Source organism: Oryza glaberrima, chromosome 11, assembly GCF_000147395.1.
Source record: "Oryza glaberrima chromosome 11, OglaRS2, whole genome shotgun sequence".
Lineage (NCBI taxonomy): Eukaryota > Viridiplantae > Streptophyta > Magnoliopsida > Poales > Poaceae > Oryza > Oryza glaberrima.
In genome coordinates, this window is record NC_068336.1 from 11,051,535 (window position 1) to 11,073,870 (window position 22,336).

General features: G+C 43.0%; 1 long non-coding RNA gene across 1 annotated transcript; it reads right to left on the minus strand.

Moving 5' to 3' along the window:
* Positions 1–13,300: 13,300 nt before the first annotated feature.
* Positions 13,301–17,021, minus strand: LOC127755932 (uncharacterized). The gene is made up of 6 exons (XR_008013071.1): positions 16,686–17,021; positions 16,544–16,598; positions 15,961–16,304; positions 14,489–14,703; positions 14,015–14,092; positions 13,301–13,515 (listed from the first exon to the last, which is right to left on the minus strand). It is a non-coding gene; the product is annotated as an uncharacterized LOC127755932 (long non-coding RNA).
* Positions 17,022–22,336: the final 5,315 nt, after the last annotated feature.

Here is a 22,336-nt window from a genome sequence, read left to right on the forward strand (position 1 = left end):
CTATTAAACCTTATGCGACTAATAATCAAGCTGAGTATGAGGCAGATCTCAAAGGATTACAGTTACTCAAGGAAGTTGAAGCCGATGCTATTGAAATTATGGGGGATTCTTTGCTAGTAATCAATCAATTGGCAGGGGAGTATGAGTGCAAGAATGATACATTAATGATTTATAATGAGAAGTGCCAAGAACTACTGAAGGAGTTTCGGCTGGTTACTTTGAGGCATGTATCTCGAGAACAAAATACTGAAGCTAATGATTTGGCCCAAGGGGCATCAGGGTATAAGCCGATGATAAAAAATGTTGAGGTTGAGGTTGCCATGATAACAACCGATGATTGGAGATATGATGTGCATCAGTATTTGCAGGACCCTTCTCAATCGGCTTCTCGGAAATTGAGGTATAAAGCGTTGAAGTATACTTTGTTCGATGATGAACTCTACTATCAGATGGTTGATGGGGTATTGCTTAAGTGTTTGAGTGCCGATCAGGCTAAGGTTGCAATCGGCGAGGTTCATGAAGGGATTTGTGGTACCCATCAATCGGCTCATAAGATGAAGTGGTTGCTTCGGCGTGCAGGGTATTTTTGGCCGACAATGCTGGAAGATTGCTTCCGATATTACAAAGGATGTCAAGATTGTCAGAAATTTGGGGCAATTCAGCGAGCACCGGTGTCGGCTATGAATCCTATCATTAAACCATGGCCATTTAGGGGTTGGGGAATCGATATGATCGGTATGATTAATCCACCATCGAGTAAGGGACATAAGTTTATCTTGGTAGCAACCGATTATTTCACCAAGTGGGTAGAGGCGATTCCTTTGAAGAAAGCTGATTCTGGGGATGCTATACAGTTTGTTCAAGAGCATATAATCTATCGATTTGGTATCCCTCAAACCATGACGACCGATCAAGGTTCAATTTTCGTGTCCGATGAGTTTGTTCAGTTTGCCGATAGCACGGGAATCAAATTGTTGAATTCTTCACCGTATTTATGCACAAGCTAATGGACAGGCCGAGGCATATAACAAGAGCTTGATTAAATTAATTAAGAGAAAGATTTCTGATTATCCTCGGCAATGGCATACTCGGTTAGCTGAAGCATTGTGGTCTTATCAGATGGCTTGTCATGGATCGATTCAAGTCCCTCCTTATAAGCTTGTTTATGGTCATGAGGTCGTTTTGCCATAGGAAGTTAGAATCGGAACAAGGAGAACGGAGTGGCAAAATACTTTAACAGCCAATGAGTATTATAACCTTATGGCCGATGAAAGGGAAGATCTGGTTCAATCACGGTTACGAGATGCGTTTTCATCCCCTTAAGATGGCCGATATGGTTATATCGCCCTTAGTTGTTATTGATTGTAATCGGTTGTGATTTGCCGATGTACAATGACCGATATGGTTATATCGCCCTTAGTTGTGTTTCATATTGTAATCAGTTGTAGTTTGCCAATGTGCAATGGCCGATATTAATATATCGCCCTTAGTCATTTTTATAATTTTATCAATGTTTTGGAGATTGTAAAATTAGGGGGGCAAATACATGGAAAATTGCAAATTTTTGAGCAAGTTTTGAAGTTATATTAATCGGCACAAAGGATTATCAAGACAAGTTGAATATAGTACTAGGGTATCTTAGCCGATTACAAAAATTTCTTAAGGTATACAGAATGTCACTGAGACAAATATCGCTGGATAGCCGATATAGCCCTCTGCCTAATCTGTTCTACTTCTATGGCTTGGGCATCTTGAGCGTCAGTTCCAGGGATGACTTTCAAGGACTTGGTCATATCAGCGACATTCTTGATAGCCGATTTCAGCCTTGCCTTCTGTTCTTCGACGGCTTGCGGGAGATCGGCTAGCTTCTTGTGCTCCATATCCAGCTCGGCGTTGCATTCTTGAAGTTGTGCCATGAGATCAATCTTACGAGCTTCAAGCTGATCGATATTTGACTTGATCGGGCCCTCAAACAGCTGATCAAGCTTGGACTTCTCTACGTGCACAACCTGCCGATTGTGCTGGATCGTAGCTTCAATATCTTTGCGCTCCCGGCGATCGGCTAATCTCTGCCTGGCCTTCCCTAGCTTGAATTGGTGTTGCTCAAGGTAGACGGCTGGAGTAAGGGCATCGGCTAGTTCATCTGGGAGTAGAGCTTGGATATCTGTGAACCTTGCCCGGATCGAGCCACAGTTGGTCACCAAGTTGTCTAGTGATGCTTCTAGCCGATGAGAGATATCCTCAAGCGTTCTCTTCACATCATCGGACAAAGGAGCTATAGCTTTACTGGTGGTGTCTTCTTTTGTTTCATCGAGATAATCCTTGATGTCGGAGGAAAACAGATCGGCTAAGACCTGCAAGAGATAATGTTATGGATGATTAAGGATCAAAACATGATTAGCCGATCTTAGAGTTGTGTCAATAAAAAACTTACTGGAATAGCAGGAGCAGCTGGTTGTTCTTCCTCTTCGACATTGTGACTGTCTGTAGCCGATGGAGTACGGTTGCTTGATTCTAGTTGTACAGGAGGCGAAGGAGGAGGAGGAGGCTGTAAAAAGATAAGTGTTAGACATAATCGGCTGAGATTAGTTAATGAGAGGACTGAGAATATCTTACTGGTGGAGCCAGTTTGAGAATTGGTGCTGCTAATATTTTCCTCACAGCAGTTTTCTTCTTCTGTAATTAGAAATCTATGTGTAATCGGCCGAAAGGTGAAGTAATTACAAAGGAAATCGAAGAGAGATGCTTACTCTTAAGAAATGAGTGGGGGCAGAAGGAGTTGGAGGTGTCTGCTTGGGCGAAGCCAATGGTGTTCGTTCTGTATCACTTACTTCGGCTGCAGCCTGATCAATATCATCTTCAATATCTTCATCATCAAGAGCTTGTTCGATGGATGGATCCAAGGCAGGCAGGTCATCAGTCGGCTTGGTTTTCTTGGATTTGGCCTTTTTCTTTGGAGTTAGAGCTGATATGTCCACAGCTGATAACCTAGTTCTTCTTTTCTTACCTTCATCGGCTAGTTCCCTGATTAGGCCTTGGAGGAGGGTTGAAGTCCTGGGGGCATGATAGGCGATGACAGGGGGAGATGGTCCACCTCCATTGGGAATTAGACTTGGAGCATATTCAATGTCTCTGCCACTATTGCTTTGACGTGGAGGGGAAGAGTCGGTTGTCTGCAAAACAAGAACAAAAGATTAGTCAAGTAATGAATCGGCTAATAATTACTCAGGTTAATAATGATAAGGTTTACCTGGGGTATAACATCAGGGAATAGATCTGTCATATACATCGAGGCCGATTGATGAAATAGGTGCAGCTTCCATTCGCCCCACCATCTGTCGAAGTTTCTGCTCTTGAATCCTGCCAATTCGACATTTTCAATACTGCCTAGAGGGGGTCCTTGGAGGTTAAGCAGCCGATCCATCATCAGAGTTGATGAGATTTCTCCTCGGCACTGGATCTTGTCGGCAAAGAATAAGTCGATTGGGAGTTGGCCAAATCCAAGTTGTCTAGCCGAGCTCATCGGGTGGTAAAATTCATAAGAGACTTGGATGTTTCCGCCCTGATGAATGCCAACAGGAAGGATGCATGGGCTGATTGCAGCTGTAAGAACTTCCCTGGATTTCTGGTACTTTTCATGATTGATGTCTTCAAATCTGAAGTCTGATGGGAGTTCAAGATCTGCTGAGTCCTCGTAAGGAAACCAAACCCGGGCATCTTTCTGAAAGCCTTCATAAAAGCTGCAAAACCAATCCTTAAGCAGCTCAGCCGACAGCTTTGCTCTAGCATCAGTTGGCATAGATGCATATTCTCCATATGACATGCATCTACGATGAGTGCGTTCTTCTCCATCATCTTCCACAATCGGCTCCAACCTTGGAAATTCAGCTTCTATCACAGATGGCCGATTGACAACTTTCATAACTACCAGGTTTAACCAGGTCTGCAGCAACCACCATGGTCCACCTGCCCCAACCACTGAGCCGACGGCTATCTTGGCCGATGCATTGTACAACATTTGGTATAGATAGCCGAGGAGGATTTTATCCAAGGGAAATTGTTTCTTTGATTCTAGGGCTTCGGCTACAAATTGCCAATTGATTGTAGGGCTACAGCTTGATCCACAAAAGAGAAATTTCTCCAGCCACATCAGCAGAAAGGCTACATGCTCTCGAGGAATGACAGGCCCTTTACCCATATATGCTGCTACATAACCAGACCAACCACCTATGCTTTTGCTCCTGAAGTCAAATTGGTTCTTGGTGTTCAAGCTCATAGGATTAGCCGATGAAGTTACATGTAATCCGGTGATCATAGTGATATCAATCAAAGTTGGGGTCATCGGCCCTTGGTTGAATAAGAAGGCGTTGATGGTGTTGGACCAGAAATAGGTGGCGGCAGCCATCAGAGGTTCGTCCTTAGCGGAATTGGCTATGGTAAGGGCAAGCGCTTGGCCGATCCCAATCTCATCCCAGTGAACTGCCTTACTAGCCGATACACGCTTGTACCATGTGGTCCAACTCTTCTCAGGGGTGGTTTTCTCAAGAGATGGTCAAGACTTGAAGGTATTCTTCCAATGACCCAGATTAGGGTTGGCTAATCTAAAGGGGATTCTGTTGGTTTCACCGGTGATAAAATCAGTGGGGTCAAGGTTGCCGATTGGACCGAGAAAATAGTGGTTTTCATGCGATAGACTTGGAATTGCGACCGGGTTGGACAGATGCTACAGAGGCAAATGGTGATAGAGAAGATGAAAACAAGATAGGGCAAGAGAAAATCAATCCGCTGCAAAAGAAAGAGATCTAGCCGATGGGTACTTACCTCTGCGTATTCGGCCGATGGCGCGGCGGATGGATTGGCGGAGGATGGCATCGCTGCGGGCGGAGATCTAACCGGGGGCGAAATCGCCTGGGGATCGCCTTGTGCGTCGGAGGAATCGCCGGAGAGAGAGAGGGCAAAGTTAACTTCGGCGGTGAAAACGGAAGAAAACGGTGTGAGTTTCTCGGGTGCAACAGTTAGTATTTAAAGCACTGGAATAACGGTCGGGAAACGGCGAAGTGCGAAACTTGCTCGGAGTCGATACACGGCAAATCTGAAAAATTACCAAATATTCCGGACTTAGGGGGCATGTGTTAACAACCAAATTTGGTAATATCACCATCGAAAAAGAGGATTAGATTGAAGCGGAGTCAAAGGCGAAGATCGATTCGGGAACAGAGTAAGAATCGGCTGGAGTCCAGACGGCTACGATTGGGATCGGCTAAGTCCGAGTCAGACTGGGATAAATGATACAGCCGATTCCGACAATACGACTTGTGTACGACATCGGGTTGAGTTGATATGCTTCAAGATGATTGACACGCATGGATAGAGTCCTGAGAAGGCAATTGTATCTATTAATTAGGATATTTTATATAATTTCCTTAGAGATATATTTGGGCAAAAATCTGCCGTAAAGACTTATGGTATCTTAGAGTTTGTTAGAGATAAGAGTCGTGTCCGATATGGACATAGTTTGTAATTCTCGGGTATAAATAGACCCCGAACCCCATGTAATTAAAAAAAACACACACGTTCAATACAATCTCGGTGCATCGCCACCCTTTTTGTTTTTGTTTTATTTCGATGAGTTCTTGCTTTTGGGTTGAGCTGCATCGGTTTCGATCTTCAACAAGAGGTAAAACTTGTTATGACGGCTTGCGTTCTTAGGATTAGTGCTTCCATCTTTATGACACTCTAATCTTATGTAATTCGTTGAGTTATCATATATCTTACATAATCTCTGGCAATATTGTTATTTAATCTACAATCGGCTAACATATGTCGGTAGAGAGTAGCCGATTAGGTTAGATATCAATATTGACCTAGATTATATAGGATATCTACCACTATATGAAACTTCCAGCGGCTTGATTGTCTAGATATTGTTCTTCTTTTTATACTTAATGCTGCATCAGTTGAGTTTGATCTACTAAGTCGTGTTTAGAATATCAATCTCTAGCCTGCTCTCTGGTTGCCGATTAGAGTAGCGTCGGGGTTTCAGCCGATCTTATCTGATTTAACTACATTTGCTTTATGTGTTTCATTGACATGTTAAATCTACCGTTTATGTCAAGATCTTATTGCATCTAAGTATATTAAGCTTATGTTTGGTATATTCTGCTTGTTTTAATATCTTAACATAGAGTTGTATCAGAGTATTAACCGATACATGCTAGATCTATCTGATCGGCTACGCTATGAACATATATAGTCTTGTTGTTAATATATATTTTGATCTAAGTGATTTATACTGTCTCGACATGGTGACCGATCTATCCCAATCAGTTGATTCAAGTATATATCGACACCAGGATTATATATTGTTAATATCTACAGCCGATCGAGTAGATTTAGTTCTTTATTTTCTATTTACAACCACCGATCGATTTAAACATGACATCGGCTTAAAGATAAATGATACGTCATCGGCATCTAGCCGATCGGCTATCATTTATGGATTTAACTACGGTTTCTTTGTCTTTATTTCTTGTTGATTGCAGGATCAAATCAACTGGCACGCTAGCATACCCAAAGGCAAGTTTTAGACCTGCACTGGAGTTAAGCAGATCTCCCAGGCCTCATGTTTTTCATCAACACGCTTTTGGCATGCCTGGTGGGACCGATTAGAAGTCAGAAGTCCTCTCATGGACGGCAAACCGCCAGCATCACCGTCCTCGGCTATTCCGGGTTCTGTTAAAGAGAAGGTCCAGCAATTAGACCAATCTGACGTTAATGAGGGCAACGTCATGACCATTACTCCAGACAAATTGACACCTCATCAGAAGAAGGAGTTTGAAGCAATGATGCAGTAAGCACGGAACCAGTTCTTGAACTCATTTATGCAGACCCGCAAGGGGACAGTGGTGCAAAAGTATCAGGTGAGAGTAGTGGCTGATGTCCCCGGGACCGGTTCTTCTAAGGATGGGGGAGTGAAATAAGCTCCAAATGGCTCGGCTCAACCGAGCAACAAAGGTGCTGCAGATGATTCTCAAGGAAATCAAGGTGACAACTCTCAGGGAGCTCAAGGAGTTCAAGGTGATGGTTTCCAAGGAGTTCAAGGTGACGGCCCTAATCAAGACGGCGATGCAACACAGTCTAGATCAGGGTGCGCCAACATCACGCACGCGAGGACGTGGCACGCCCCGGTGAAGATCCCGTTGGACGTCTCCTCGCCGATCCTGGCCGCGTGCTTGGAGGGGATCGCCCCCATCGCCGTGGCCACCTCCGCGAGCGACCACGTCAGCGAGAACTCGTCCGGGTTCGCTGGGATGGTTATCGTGACGCCACACTCCTGGCGTGTTGGTGCAGACCAGTGTACGAGACCCACAACGAGCCTCGGATCTCCGACATGTTGTTCTCGAGCTCCGACATCCGGTGGTCGAGCCCCTGCCGCTGTCTCTCATTGCCGGCCACCAGCTCCCTCATCTTCAGGAGGTCCTCGCGGGCCTCCGCCAGGTCGCGTGGCAGCTGCTCGGCGCTGGTTTGCTGACGCCGCCGCTGCCCTGGCCTCCTCAATCTCGTGGCCTACGCCACGAGCACCAGCCTGGAGGATGCGCTCCATCTCCGCTTAGAGCACCCCCGAGGTGAGGGCATCGGCAGGCGGGCCCCGAGCAGGCACAAGGCCGACGGCGGGGCTACTCGGCGTCACCTCCCGGTCCCTAGTAGCGACCACGACGTCTGTCGAGGCTGTCGCAGGGGACGCGCTGGTAGTTGCACCGGTCCCACCTTGCGCTGCCTTCGCCCGCGCTGCCCTGCGAAGAGTTTTCTCTTTCTCATAAAGCTAGGTGATCAAGAATTCGTGAATAGAAAAACTTCAAGAACGTCTACTTACTTCTCGCCGATTGTCACCAGCCTTTGCCTCCGTTGAGGAGGAGGTGACGCGTCCGAGGGCTAAGTGAGATACGACGGTGTGAGGTCCAGTCATTTCGACAACGTGTTAAAAAACAAGAGAGACTTACTGCCGGGCTTGGTGCCTTCCGACTGGTCCTGAGTACGGAGGAGAATTTCCTCCCCTTCTTCGAAACGTAGTTGCCACTCGTGGTAGCAGCAGCAGCAGCGTCGGACGCCTCTTTGGTGACGCCCTCCTTCAACGACGCCACCGTCTAGTGGTCCACGAGTGGCCCGATGACGTCCGTCAGAGGGAGAGCCTGCAAAACATGAAGTCACAATGCGATCTTGGGGAGAAAGATGTAAAGGAGTCATCGAGTACACTCACGTTGATCGCAGCCTCGCGTTCAGCCGGACCCTTCTCCCAAAGGGGGACGGGGACGTCGCTCGCTGTCGCTGGGGCGCTGATCATCACCTGGCCGACGCGGCGTGCCACGGTGTCGCTGTCCAGACCTGTAGATCGAGAACAGCAACTCGATAAGTCAGGAGAAACATGCATTCCCAGAATGAAATCTGAAATACAAGGAAAAATACCCCGAGGAGAGACCCGAGTCGTGTCCTCTGGCCCATAATCGAAGGCCGGATGGGTGCGGGCCTGGAGCGGTTGGATCCGCCTACCTACGAAGTCGGCAGCGACTTTGTACCCCGACAACCCCCGTATTCGGAGGTCATCGATGATGTTGATGAAAGACTGGAGGGAGGGAGTCAGGGCGGGTTTGGTGGTCCACTCTGGGATCTTGTCTGGTTGTTCTTCAGGGACAACAAGGACAAGATCTGAGTTCTCTTGTTAGGGTTACGGATAAGGTATACCCTATATCCTTGGACATATGTTGTATACTGATACGGTATACCCGCGCGTATACAGATAATTTCCGTGTACGTTAAGGAAATCTATCACGTAATAGAAATAGGATCCACAAATAGAGGGAGTCTTACTCGGACAAGACTGGGTCTTTACCATATCGTGAGGGGTCCGATATCTCTGAGTCCTATTTGGAGATCAACTGACCCGCTGTCACGCCCAGAAATTCACGAACCAGAATTTCTAAGCTGAATGTGCATTAATCCCCTGTCCAGGACCAGCCAGGGTACACAAACGACAATTGTTGATATACATATCCACGTCTTACAAAAATATAAAAGATTACAAATGTAGCGGAAAAGGTAAAAGCGCGGCGACTCCACTCCACAGCCAATCCTTGACGGCAGCAACGAAACCAACCTCAACGAGACAGCTCCAACTAGGAAGATCTTCAGCTCTAGTGTGGGGGAAAAGAGAGAAAGACTAAGTACTACCCACTGTACTCAGCAAGTCATACAGAAGAGAAGGTATGATGCAAGATATAACCAAAGGAGGCTAGAGGTTCATTTACAATAAAGCAGGCATTTAAAAGAAGTAGTTGAAAGCTGTAAAACAGTTGCAGTAATTAATTAATATTAACAAATCACTGCTCAACACTACACCACGTTGAGACAGGCCCAAACCACCACTTGAACTAACCAGTTCCATTAGCTAACTAGGAGTGAGACTAATCACGGTGAATCTGGTTGACCGCCCATAACCGCGGGCATGGCTATTCGAATAGTTTTACTCTGATCAGAGGTGTACAACTGTACCCACAAAACATAGCCCCACGACATGTTTCCGTGTGCCAACATGCCACCATGACATACTGGAAAGAGGCCGTGACAGGACCCTTCGCATAACCCCCTTTAACCGATCGCACCACACCTCAGGGTTCGCCCTCGTCCCCAGCAGGCAACGGGCAGCCCACCTCTCGTGCCACAGTGAATCTGGAAGCTGATCAACCGAACACCCCCGACCAACCCAACTCCATCACGCCCACCCTTGGCTAGGTACGTCGTCTAGAGGAAAGCTACACTACAAGCCCAGCCGTTGCCCACGCTGGCTTGTGGTAAGTACGATGAATTCTTCCAGGGTTTCCCGCAAACCGGTCCTTAATCGCCATAGGCACGACTAGCAAAACCATGCACCCACAGCCCACTATGTAGTGTATTTTAATTAACTAACACCATTGCGGTGGCACTAATCCAAAGCTATGCCAATAATCAAAGTCTATGCATTAGTGTGATTCCCCCATTGTGTACTAGTTGAACTAAGCACGGCTAAGCATTCCCTAAACCAACATCTAGTCATTTTAAAACCCAAGTTATCAATGGCGTAAGGTAAACAACATATAGCTGAGTAATAGGACCCATCCCACATGATATTGTAAAATAATGCAATATTTAATAGAAATGCGGGACATTTGTAAATTGGGTACAATATGATCAATTGTAATGCATGACTTGCCTTGCTCTCGCACTGATGAGACCACAACAACGTCTTCGAGAAACCACGGATCGACAAAACGACCGAAATCTATGCGACAAACAAAGCACACAAGCAAAACATGCTATAAGTCTACTGAAACAGGAAACAAATCCATTTTTAATAGACTCTTTGCATTTTTATGAATTTACTGAGACTTGAATGGACTTAAATGGAGCTCGAATGAATTAGTTATGATTTTTAGAAGATTCTTTGTGTTTTTACTAATAAAGAAAAGGCCTTAATTGATTTATTGCGCAATAATGCCCAGGGCTGACGTCATCCAAGGGGGGGGCGGCAAGCAGGCCCCGCATGTCAGCGGCTCATAGAGCGCCGGTTCACCGTGGATCGGGACCACGCGGGTGGTCCACCGTCGGTCCACGGGACCAACGGTCCGGATCGGCCGGGAGCCGATCGGACGGCGCGGCGGCGGCCAGGCACGGCTCGGCCTGGCACAAAGCCGACCGGCCGGCCATGGCAAGGCGGCAGCGGCGCACGGCCACCGGCGGTACGGGAGATGGCGAAGACCGGCGTGACGACGACGGCGTGCACAGGAGGCGGCGACGCGCACCGGTGAAGGAGAGGAGGAGAGGGGGGGTTTCTCACCGAGGTTGGCCGGCGCGAGAGGAGACGACGGCGAACGACGCCGGCAAGCAGTGGATGGCGAGGCGAGCGGGTGGACGACGTCCGGAGTGACCTAGGAAAGCAAAAAAAAAAGGATTTAGAGGGAGAGAGGTGGTTCGCGGCAAGTGGCAACGCCGGCCGAAGGCGGGGAAAATGGAGGGGCTCACCGGCGGTGGGGGAAGACGATTTCCGGTGGGATTTCAGCGACGGGAGGCGGCGGCCGAGGTAGCTTCCGCGGCGGCAAAGCTATCAGTGGCGGTGGTGCGGCGCGGCGAGGGCGCTAGTGGCGACGTCGTGCGGCCGGAGATGGGCGGCGGTGGCAGAGCTCGGGGAGAGCGGCACGGTGGCGGTAGAGAGCATGGGAGGACGCGGCGAGAGCGGAAAAAGAGAGAGGGGGCTCGGGGGAATGTTTATAGGCGAAGCGGGAGGCGGACGTGACCGGGGAGGGGCCCAATTCGCTGGCGACGTGGGGAGGTGGAGAGAGAGAGAGAGAGTTAGGGGATTTCAAATCCCCCGCCATTTGCGGGCTAGCGCGCTTGCAGGAGTCGTGGGGAAGGTGGGCGGCGACGTGGAGGGCGTGGAGTGGGGCGCGGAAGGCGGAGGAGGTGGGCGGCAGCGGCGGTTGGGGTAGGCGGCAGCGGTTGCCGGCCGGCTGGAGGAGGAAGAAGGGGCCGACAGGTGGGCCCCACCTATCGGTGACCCTGAGAGGAGCGGAAGGCGGCACGGACTGGGCCATGGCCACGGGCCGGCCCAAGGAGGGGGTGCGCGCGCGGGAGAGTTGGGCCGACGGCCCAACAAAGGAAAAAGGAAAAAGGAAAAGAGGAAAAAGGAAAAAGATTTTCCTGGGATTTAAATATTGCACATGATCATTTTTAATTGATTAAAATTATCTCCAAGGCTCTGAAAATTCCACTAAAAATCATTTTAGCATATTTTGACATGTGGAACCCAAGAAAAATTCCACGTGCCATTTCTGATTATTATTTGTATTTATTAATTAAGGAATTAGCTCTAGGTTAATTCAACAATTTCTTCAGACGATTTATTTAACAAATTTTAAAGCTAGAAAGGGGAACTTCAGGGCGTGACACCTGCGGTATAAAAGGAACCCCCTGGGCAGGACCTAAGGCATCGAATCTCACCGCTAACACAACCACCACAGCCTACGAAGCCGGGGCCTACAGGAGCCAAGTCGCCGGGTGATCTAGTCGAACCAACTCGACTACGGTCTCGTCGGTATCATCGAGTTTCGATATTTCTTTTGTAATCTGTGGTTTCCAACATATGATCCCATACCAACTGGATTAGGGCTATTACCTACCAAGGGGTCTGAACCAGTATAATCCTTGTCTTTTGTTTGCTTGATGTCGTATTACGTAGATCCTTGTTCTAACGTACCCCAATACCCTCTATATCTGATTTACGGGTATCTCCCGTCGACATAAACACTTAAAACATTTTGTATACCAAATAAATACCACAACATGTCTTATAACTTGTAAAAGTCGAAATAAATTCATGCTATCTGATCTAAAAATTATTGACTAAACTTTTTTGAATTCAGGATAATGTACTCTTTACTGCAGTAACCCAAAATGTTACAGAACTTAGGCCTAAATTACATAATGATACAACGAAAATTCCTTAACCATAAATCATGTTAAGTCAGTACCTATCCACTGTAAAGAAATCATTCATTTTAGAGCATGCTGATTTTTTTTTTTTTGCATATATTGGTGTTTGTTTGCTATCAGTGAGGAAATTGAAGAATTAAATTTGAAAATATACTATTGATTTGTTTTTTCTCAAAAATATTCGGGATGTAAAAGTTTTGACAGAAATATACCACCGGTCTCGCGTAACCATTGCGTGAGAATGACGTGGGCATGACAACGCACACGGTTTCGCGCGACAAAAGCGTGAGACCGCGCGTACTAAAGCACGAGACCGAACAGTCTCGCGGTACAGCTAGCGATTCTGAATGGCTGGCCAGATTCAAAATGTTTAATTACCCTGACTAGTAATATGCCCGTGCTAAACGCTACGGTGTAATTCTATTTGTCTTTAATATTTTTTTAAAAAAAGTTCAGGTTAGCAAAAAATATATTTATATAATCTGTGAATTTGAACTTTAATATTTTATAAAGAAATGGGTGGAAGTACAAAATAGTACACATCCACGACATTTGAAGAAACATTAGTTATATCTCTGAAGGCAAAGCGCCCTCCATTGGAGGAAGTATTTTGATCCATATGTAAATGACAAAATATAAACAAACGTGAGTTGAAACCAATTTACAATGCGATTTTATATTTCAAAGTTTTAAAATATCATACATCAATTTGATTTCTCAAGTAGCAGCATGAAAGCATAATACAACTCCACTAATTTATAACCTCGATACACGCCAAACATGACCATTTCAACACCATCTTTAAGTGTTGGGATTAATTGCAAATAAGAAATACACAAGTTATATGGGCTCCAAACTGGGTACATCCCGTCAATCAATTGGTATGTTATGTACAACCAACCGTTCAAATCTTGCCAAACTCTTTTGTTGAGCAGAAGTATAACTTCTGGCAGAGCAATGAAGATACTCTAACGAATCAAAACGCTCTCGCATCACCTGAAAAGGATAGTCAAAGGAATTCTGCTCAAGGCCAAGAAGATCATCAACTAATACTGAAGCAATTCTTGTATTGAAGATCATCAACTAATCTTATGACATTAGTTATCGCCCATCAACAAAAGAAATAAACGCCAAGTACTTAATGGCAGTACCTATCTCATGACATCAATATAGCAAAACAAATTTACAGATAAATTCCCAGTGCGATTTGATGTGTGGCAATAAAATATAGGCCATGACTCAGGTTACTGACAGATCAAAGGCCCCTAGCATAATTGAACATGATACACAATATACCTGAACCATGGAATCTAATCACATATGCATGACACTGTTCACTGACATACCACCTCTCAGCTTTCTTACACGGGCCGTGATATATACCGCTTGATTTATTTTTTTCTTCTAAATACATTTATATCATTTCCCTTCTACATACATGTGTCAAATGTATAAAATCAAAGATGGTTGTTTCTTGTGAGGATGTATATTGTACCTGTTTGGAATCGGCCTATGACACTCCTAATAATTTGTTGGTCAATGCAGAAGTATAAATCTTGCTCTGTAGATCGCTCTATAGTTTAAGAAGAAAACAGTGATTTTAGACTACCAGTCGCTTGTCAATCTGCTAAAATATAATAATGAATTAACCTATAGGTTCAATCAACCCTCACATTTTGGCAGTCTGAAGCAATGGGCTAAAAAGTAATATTTATAAGCACACTTCTTATGTCACTAACATATAATAATGAATTAACCTATAGGTTCAATCAACCCTCGCATTTTGGTAGTCTGAAGCAATGAGCTAAAAAGTAATATTTATAAACACACTTCTTATGTCTCTGAGACAAATTAACATAGATAAAGATTCATATCACAAACCAAGCCATGGTTCCAGGCAAGAACAGGGAGAGTAAAAAAAATTATGGATTTTTACTGCCGACCGAGTGAGAAGGTACAGGAACCCCACCTGAGAGAAGAGGTCGGTGACGGTGATGATGGCAGCAGCGGTGACACCATTGGTCAGCACAAGCCGCCTCGGCACTGACCCTGAACCCACCGTTCGCTCGCTCTATGACGATGGCGACGCTTGCTTGAACGACGGTTGTGTGTGGCGAAGGTACTATACAGTCTTAAATGAAGCTTCATCCATGCCTTGTTACTATCTCGTTATCAGTTTATCACCTGCTAACTACTCCCTCTTGTAAAAAATATGTGTTCAAAAAAGATATATGCCTAGAGCATCGGATATACAGTCTACGGATGCGGAGAAGTGTGGATGTTGGATTTATTAGCTCGGTTCATAAGACGACAAGGAAAAAAGGATTCACTTTATGTCTGGTGAGTTTGATTTATCTATTTGGTGATGACGTCAGTTATCTGGCCATGGATTAGATCAAGTCAAATTTAAGACAGAAAATGAAGTTGAACATGGTCTTCGGGAGTCTATGATGTGACAGCTAGGAAGAAATCCACTTTCGCTTGGCAAGACGACTGTGGTGATACGAGAGAAGGTGGAGCACTGTTGCAGGTGGAGTCAAGAGGAAGAAATTGCAGGGATAGCGGGAGTCTCTTGTTACGGTGAGCCTGGTGAAGGTTCGTCGGGGCAGCTCGGCGTGAGCGGCGAAAAAGGATCAACTCAAGTCCTGGTACACGGAGGTTCGCGCATGGAACAAATTTAGGTTGGCATCGCATATTCGCCAAGGTGGAGTTTGTTAGAGTTTGTGTCGAATATGTGTACATAGTCGGTTACAGTTTAGGACTTGCAGTTGTAATAGGTATTAGGATTAGAGTAAGAGTCGGACTCTATCCTAGGATCTCTCATAAATAGAGGGGCGTGCCTGTTGTAACCACATGGCGACTTAGCATAGCGAGAGGAAGCGGCTGCCGGCGGCGACCGGCCATGAGTCGTTGTAACTCTGATACGCTGTATATGCTGGATCGGGGAGGAGCACCCGTAATCAGTGCCCCGGAGATGTAAGCCTCGGCTGAACTCCATTATCAAATATCGTGCCTCGGTGTCGTCATCATTTTGGATCTCCTATGGCGTTTTCTTCCGTGTTTAGCTACCGATGTTGATTTCGGGGCTGGTTTTATAACATGCATAATAGGAGTGTAAAGTACATATTGTAACTTAGCATTTGCATAATAGGAGTGTAAAGTACATCAGTACATATTTACCTAATAGTATGATACATTACCAATGTGCAGTTAGTGCCATTAAACAAGGCCTTTTTTTTTTTGCTTTTTACATTCTAGATAAATAGCCGCTAAACAATTATATAAGAGGTGTTTAGCTGAGATCAATGGTGATTATTAGCTGCAAGATTAATCAAATCATCAAACTTAGGAAACATATATCTGACAGCAATTTGAAACTTTCCATGTTCCTAGTCAATATATAATGTATACACAGAGTCAAGTGCAAAAGATGAGACTTACAATTAAGGTTCTTGTATTGATCAGTTGAAAACTCAAGATTATACGTATCAATAATCAAAAGTTGGATTGTACTGCACTGATATGAAAAAGGTTAAGTTGCATGAGCATAAGGATTAAAATATTGCAGATGCAAAAGCCATCAAATTTTAGTGAGCCTGAGTACACAGTAATGATTGTTCATTGTGAGCATGACTTCATCGTAGCAGATTACTTACAGCTTACCTAGAAAATGATTAGAGAAATATAGAGAGTGGAATTTGCCACACATATACCTCTGATGAACTCAGCATAGCAGCTCTGAGTCCTTTTTGTTCAGATTAAAGGAAGGAATCCACAAAGAAGAACTGCAATGTTAAACAACCCGACGGAACAGATCCCAAAGTAAGAATGCACGATTTCTTAATAAAGGAAATATCTGATCAAAGCCCAAAACGTGACTCATGTTATATACACTCTGTCATCAATTTAAATAAAAAAAATTATCCTTCGCATTGGTACAATGGTACCCCTAGGATGTGTTAAAAAATTTCACATGCCAAGATTACGAAGGTAACATCAGAAGTGAATCGTAGAAGGGAGAAACCTGGGCAATTGCCTCCTTGCTGATTGCCGTGGTCATTAGCATTCCATAAATTTTCCTAAAAGATGCAAAGGGGGATAACATCAGACACCGAAATTAGGTCATCCGTATGAAATTCACGAGTCCGACGCATCAAAAAAATTACCAAATCGCAATCGTCAGTCGCAGATCGTTCCGCGGTGGCCGTGGATAGGAGCGCGACCTGCGGGATCCAGCGCGAGATGCTCCAAGGCGAGGAGGCAGGGCATCGCGGCATCGATCTGGCGAGGGCACAGGGTGAGGCGGCGGCGACGACCGGTTGAGGTAGCGCGGTTAGGGTTGAGGGGACCGGGGGGATGGATGGCGATGGGGCGGCTGACGAAGGGGACAATGGCGACGCGGTGGAGAGCGATGGGCGGCGGACGGCGTTGTTTTCTTCGAGAGGGATGGGATGTTTTTTCTGCGAGAGAGGATAGGAGCGGGGAGGGGAGGGGATGCGCTGTTTTCGGCGAGAGAGGGATGGGAGGGAGCCGTCGGATCTTAAGTCATAAGTAGGATTTGGAGCGTTGGATGTGTGATATGATAAATGATGAATGAGTAAAGATTAATTAATTACTAATTAATCACGAATTAGATAATTAATTACTAATTATTATTAATTAATTCCTAATTAAGTAATTAGTCCCTAACTGAGCGCCGGCGCTCTCGCTCATTCCTTGTGCGAGACCGGACGGTCTCGCGCTTTTGTCCCATGATACCGCGCGGTCTCGCGACGTCATTGTGCGAGACCATCCGCGTCGTCACGCCCACGTTATTCTCGCGCAACGGTTGCGCGAGACCGACGGTATATTTCTGTCAAAACTTTTACATCCCGAATACTTTTAAGAAAAAAAGCAAATCAACAGTATATTTTCAAATTTAATTCAGAAATTGAATATATTACTGATCCAAGTAAGGATCTTAATTAAGGCATGTGCCCCTCTCCCTTTGAACATATTGAAACCCATGTTTTTGAAAACGTGTTGTTTTATGAAACATGCACGTGTAATTCTAACTATCTATTACTTTTAAATTGGGAAAATAGTAGCTATATCCTATTTGTAATCATAGGAATATTCAGAGCACTTTCTTTGTGCTCAAATGAGTATATTTATGCTTTTATAAATACCTAATGCTTAGCCAGCTTAAAATAAACTTACCATGGTTATGGATCACTTATATATGCTATTTGAACCATTTTAAACATTATGGACAGAGGTGATTTTCAGTGTATTTGTGAGCTAAAATGAGAGAAAATGTGAATTTTAGAGAGAGTGTTAGTTACATATGGTGCTAGTGACGTTATGGATCACTTATATATGCTATTTGAACCATTTTAAACATTATGGACAGAGGTGATTTTCAGTGTATTTGTGAGCTAAAATGAGAGAAAATGTGAATTTTAGAGAGAGTGTTAGTTACATATGGTGCTAGTGACATATCTATAGAGAGAGTGTTTGCTTGGGTCAATTAAGAACCGAACTTCATGCCATTAACTATTGTTTACCGTGCAACCACATGTGCTAGTTATGAGATAACCTTAGCTAACTAAGTTATTAATTGTTCATTCGGGAGGCCATTGTGGTAGAGGTAGTGGCTACGAGTATACTGTGGGATATCTATAGAAACTACCCATGATTATGATTATGATACGTTGAGTGCACTGTTCCAATGTGTATGTTTTTCTGTGAGGGGACGATTGTACTGTTCCACATCATAGAATGAGCGTCTAAATATGTCCAATGCTATCCAATGCAACAGTGAGTGCCTCGTGGGAAGGGTTGCTTCACCACAGCGTCAGAATCGGTAGGCTAACCATTCTAATGACACTTAAGCTCTAGACTTGGTGCGGATTCTCCACCATTGTGCTCATGCAAGGAATAAACAATAGATAATGTAAAGGCTTAATCATAATCGCTAGACCACACTCAATGTGTAGAGTGTGGTGGTATCGACAGGTGGCAGACAAACTAGAGGGATTTATGTCATGTGGGTCAAACTGTACAAATTCTGCACAGTCTAAAACTAATAGATTAGTCGTGCAATCGATCATGAGCGGCATAGTGAATTGTCATGGGTTTAGGTTTATGTTTTATAAATGCTTTTGGAATTCGAATCTTTTGAAATGATGATGAGAATGATATACATGGTATCATGTTCTTGCTAGGTTCGGTAGTAGGAAATGATTCTTATTTATTTATGTTGACACCATGCCACGTTCTTTATGCTATACATATTGCAAAATGTTTTGTTTAAATACATTGAAAATGTTTGTGAAGGCATCATGGTAGAGCCTCAATGTATTAAGAATTGATTGTGGTCTTGCTAGTACATTAATTTGTTTAATGTACTAACTCTTGCTTTATTTATATGTTGTTTAGATTTTGCTGCAGATAGCTTAAGTATTGTGGGTTTCGTTGATTCTTTAGGATGATTCTAAATAGGGGTCTACCCCTAGTCGGTATGCCTGTGGGTTGGTTAGTTAAGCTTTCATAAACCACTAATTATTTGGCCGGTCGGCCTATATATAAAGTAGTTGTAATCTGAATTTTAATTCTTGTATATGCCTTATTTCCCATTTACCATTGTTTTAGATGAAGGTGTGAGACTAGTCCTTATCCTGAGGACTAGCCTAACACAAGTACGCATTTTGAGCAATTGAGATGTTGCAAAGTTTTAGCAATTTGAGTCCATGCTTCTGGGATGTGTAACACATTTGGTAACTGTCTTCGTGTGGTTTGACGGACACGTCTCATGCTGAAGTTGATTAGCATGCTAAGTCCGAACAATATCTTATTTGCTCATTATTAGCTATTGTGAATTTTATATTGAATGGTGTCAATTTGGGATCATATAGACATATATGGACACATTGAGATATGAGTGCTTATTTCTGCATGTATCGATCTCACTCACCCAAAATAATTTTTGGGTGCTCAACAATTCCCATCCAATCCACCAATCCCATGAAATCACAATTTGCACCTATTCATAAATTTCAAACTGAACCATTCCAATTTCCACATCACAAACAAGTCAAAACTTAGGGGTGCTCACCAGCCGAAGAGCCGCAGCCCACCTCGTCACGGCCCTCGTTGCCGAGAGGCAGCTCCAGACCGGCTCATGGCAGCCCTCATAGAGGCTGTTGTTGCAGCTGGGTATGTTCCCATATTTTATTTTGCTTTGACAGTTGACATGTGAATTATTTTCATAAAATCTTGTCTTATATTTGTGTTGATTATTACTAGTGAGATTGAGTGAGACGTTGTTCAAAGGACATATTTATACTCTACTATTTATCGGTGCAATAATTGCAAATACTATACTTCCATCATTTTAAATTATTTATCGTTATAGCTTTTTATCCTAAGTCAAATACTTCAACAACATTTTTTAAGATATTCGTGTAGTTTAACAAGATATTGATATATCATTATGAAAATAATTCTCATGGTGAATATAAAAACATAAATATCATGATGTTAACAATATGTTTTTTTGAATTTGATGGCCTTGACTTAGATAAAGTCAAAATGAGAAACGGTAATTTGTGACTGCAAAGGGAGTACGTCATTTAAAAAACGATATTATTATTGTTGGGGTTGGGTATGCAAAAGTTGGATCGTTACTTCCTAAATAGCGCCTATATAAGAAAGATATTCTTATTAATTTGCTGATAATGTATAATAATGCAACTAAGGAATTCATTATCCACCATGCCTATTCCAGTCAAACTTATCTTATGACATGCCTTCAGGATCTTTAGCTATTATTTAGTTTTGATCTTACTCATACTTTAAAGAACTTTATAAAATCAGAACAAATAATACACTCCAAAGGTGAACTAGAAAATGTTTTTTAGCAGACGTGTGTTTCACGAGCTAGTAGTCTTCTTAAACCACGAATAACGAAATATCCATAATTTGATTAATGTGTTATCTTGGGCGCATCATAGGTGGCCCCATGCCTCGTCTCTCGTCGGCTTTTTTTTATTATTTAGACTTTTTTATGTTTTAATTTTATTAATAGATCTTTTAAAAAAATATTTTTGAAAAATGTACCTCGTGGTCTGCGTTGTCCTGCCACGTTAGCCGTGGTGACGTGATAGAGTTATTTGGCCACGTCAAGCGGGCTGGCGTGGCCAAAAGATCTAGATTAATTTAAAAATACTTTTAGGAATGGTCTATTAATAAAATTAAAACATAAAAAGTCTAGAAAATAAAAAAAATTCTTAGGGGATAGTGTCTAGCTGATCAGCCTTAATTCTTCCTTGATCGTTTTGGTGACGGTTACTTAATTTCATTAATTAGTGCTTACTCAGTTTAAATTTAGTTTTCGTGTTAGCATATCTCACATTAAATTAGTAGGTGCGAAAAATTACAGTACTACTCTTATTAATTGCATCCTAATCATCCTGCTCAACACAAGCATTATTATTGACTGCAGAGTTTGTGGCGTCCAAACCACTTCAGCCATTTGGTCCTGAATATTGTTCGAATTGCGAGTTTATCGGTTCCCTGCATAGGATATTATGTCGGCTAAAATATTTATGTTTTCTGCATTAAGCGAAGTTTATTCCAGCATAAAAAATGTTAAAATTCAAACTTCGAAAATTCTGAAATTCCGTTTCTATATCATCCAATTAATGAAAGTAATGTGTAAACCCATATGCAAAACCCCCTGACATATGTTTGCATTATATGATGGATGTTGCTCCTGATATTACGGTTCTTAGGCTATGTTCTGTTCTCGGTTGGGAACTAATCCCTACGCACGCAATACGAAGCTACTCATTAATATATAATTAATTAAGTAGTAAATATTTTTAAAATAGATTAATATGATTTTTAAAACAACTTTTCTATAGAAAAATTTCACAAACACCGCATAGTTTAGCAGCTTTGGGAAGCATTCACCTGCAAAATGATAGACTAGCGGATGGAAGAAGTGAGGAACTAAGCAACTTTAAATAAGTTACCAGGGGAGTGGAGGTACTACTTGTTTTATGTAGATTTAGAGTTTAATAGTATATATATAGCTAACTGATAAACTAAAAAAATTGACACATCAACTAAAAAAATTGACACATCAAATATATATAAATATATATTTGTACATACCACTAATACTTGGCACATATCTCAAAGACACATTATCTGAAAACCCATGCTACAGCAGGTGACAAATTTGTAATCCGTTTTATCTTTTCTCTCTTCTTCTCTCTTTTTCACATTTGGTTGTAGCTAACTTACTCTTATAGTTATATGTACTTTCGACCTTATAAAGTGACATATCCAGTGCAGATAGCTGGGCAGATCACCAGAGCTTAATTAAATATGCAAAACAATGACTTAGATGGATTCACAAGTCACAACTACAACGTTGCTCGAATAATTTGATAAAACCCCACCATCAATCACAGATTTTTTTTTATAGAAAGTAATTCAACGAACCATATGTGACAAGATACCCCACTCCCTTGTGAGCTGTCTAGAAGAGCATCTGTGTTGGTAAGTTGGTAACCTACTTTGACATATATAAGCTCACATAAAACTTTACTGACAAAAGGTTTCATCGATATTAATATATAAGAGCATGACATATATATATATATATATATATATATATATATATATATATATATATATATATATATATATATATATATATATATATGAGCTCATATGAAACTTTATTAATAAATTAAAGAAAGCACTCCCACAATTTATTCACTTGTATCACACGATCCATACAGGGCAAACCCATATGGGAGCTTTA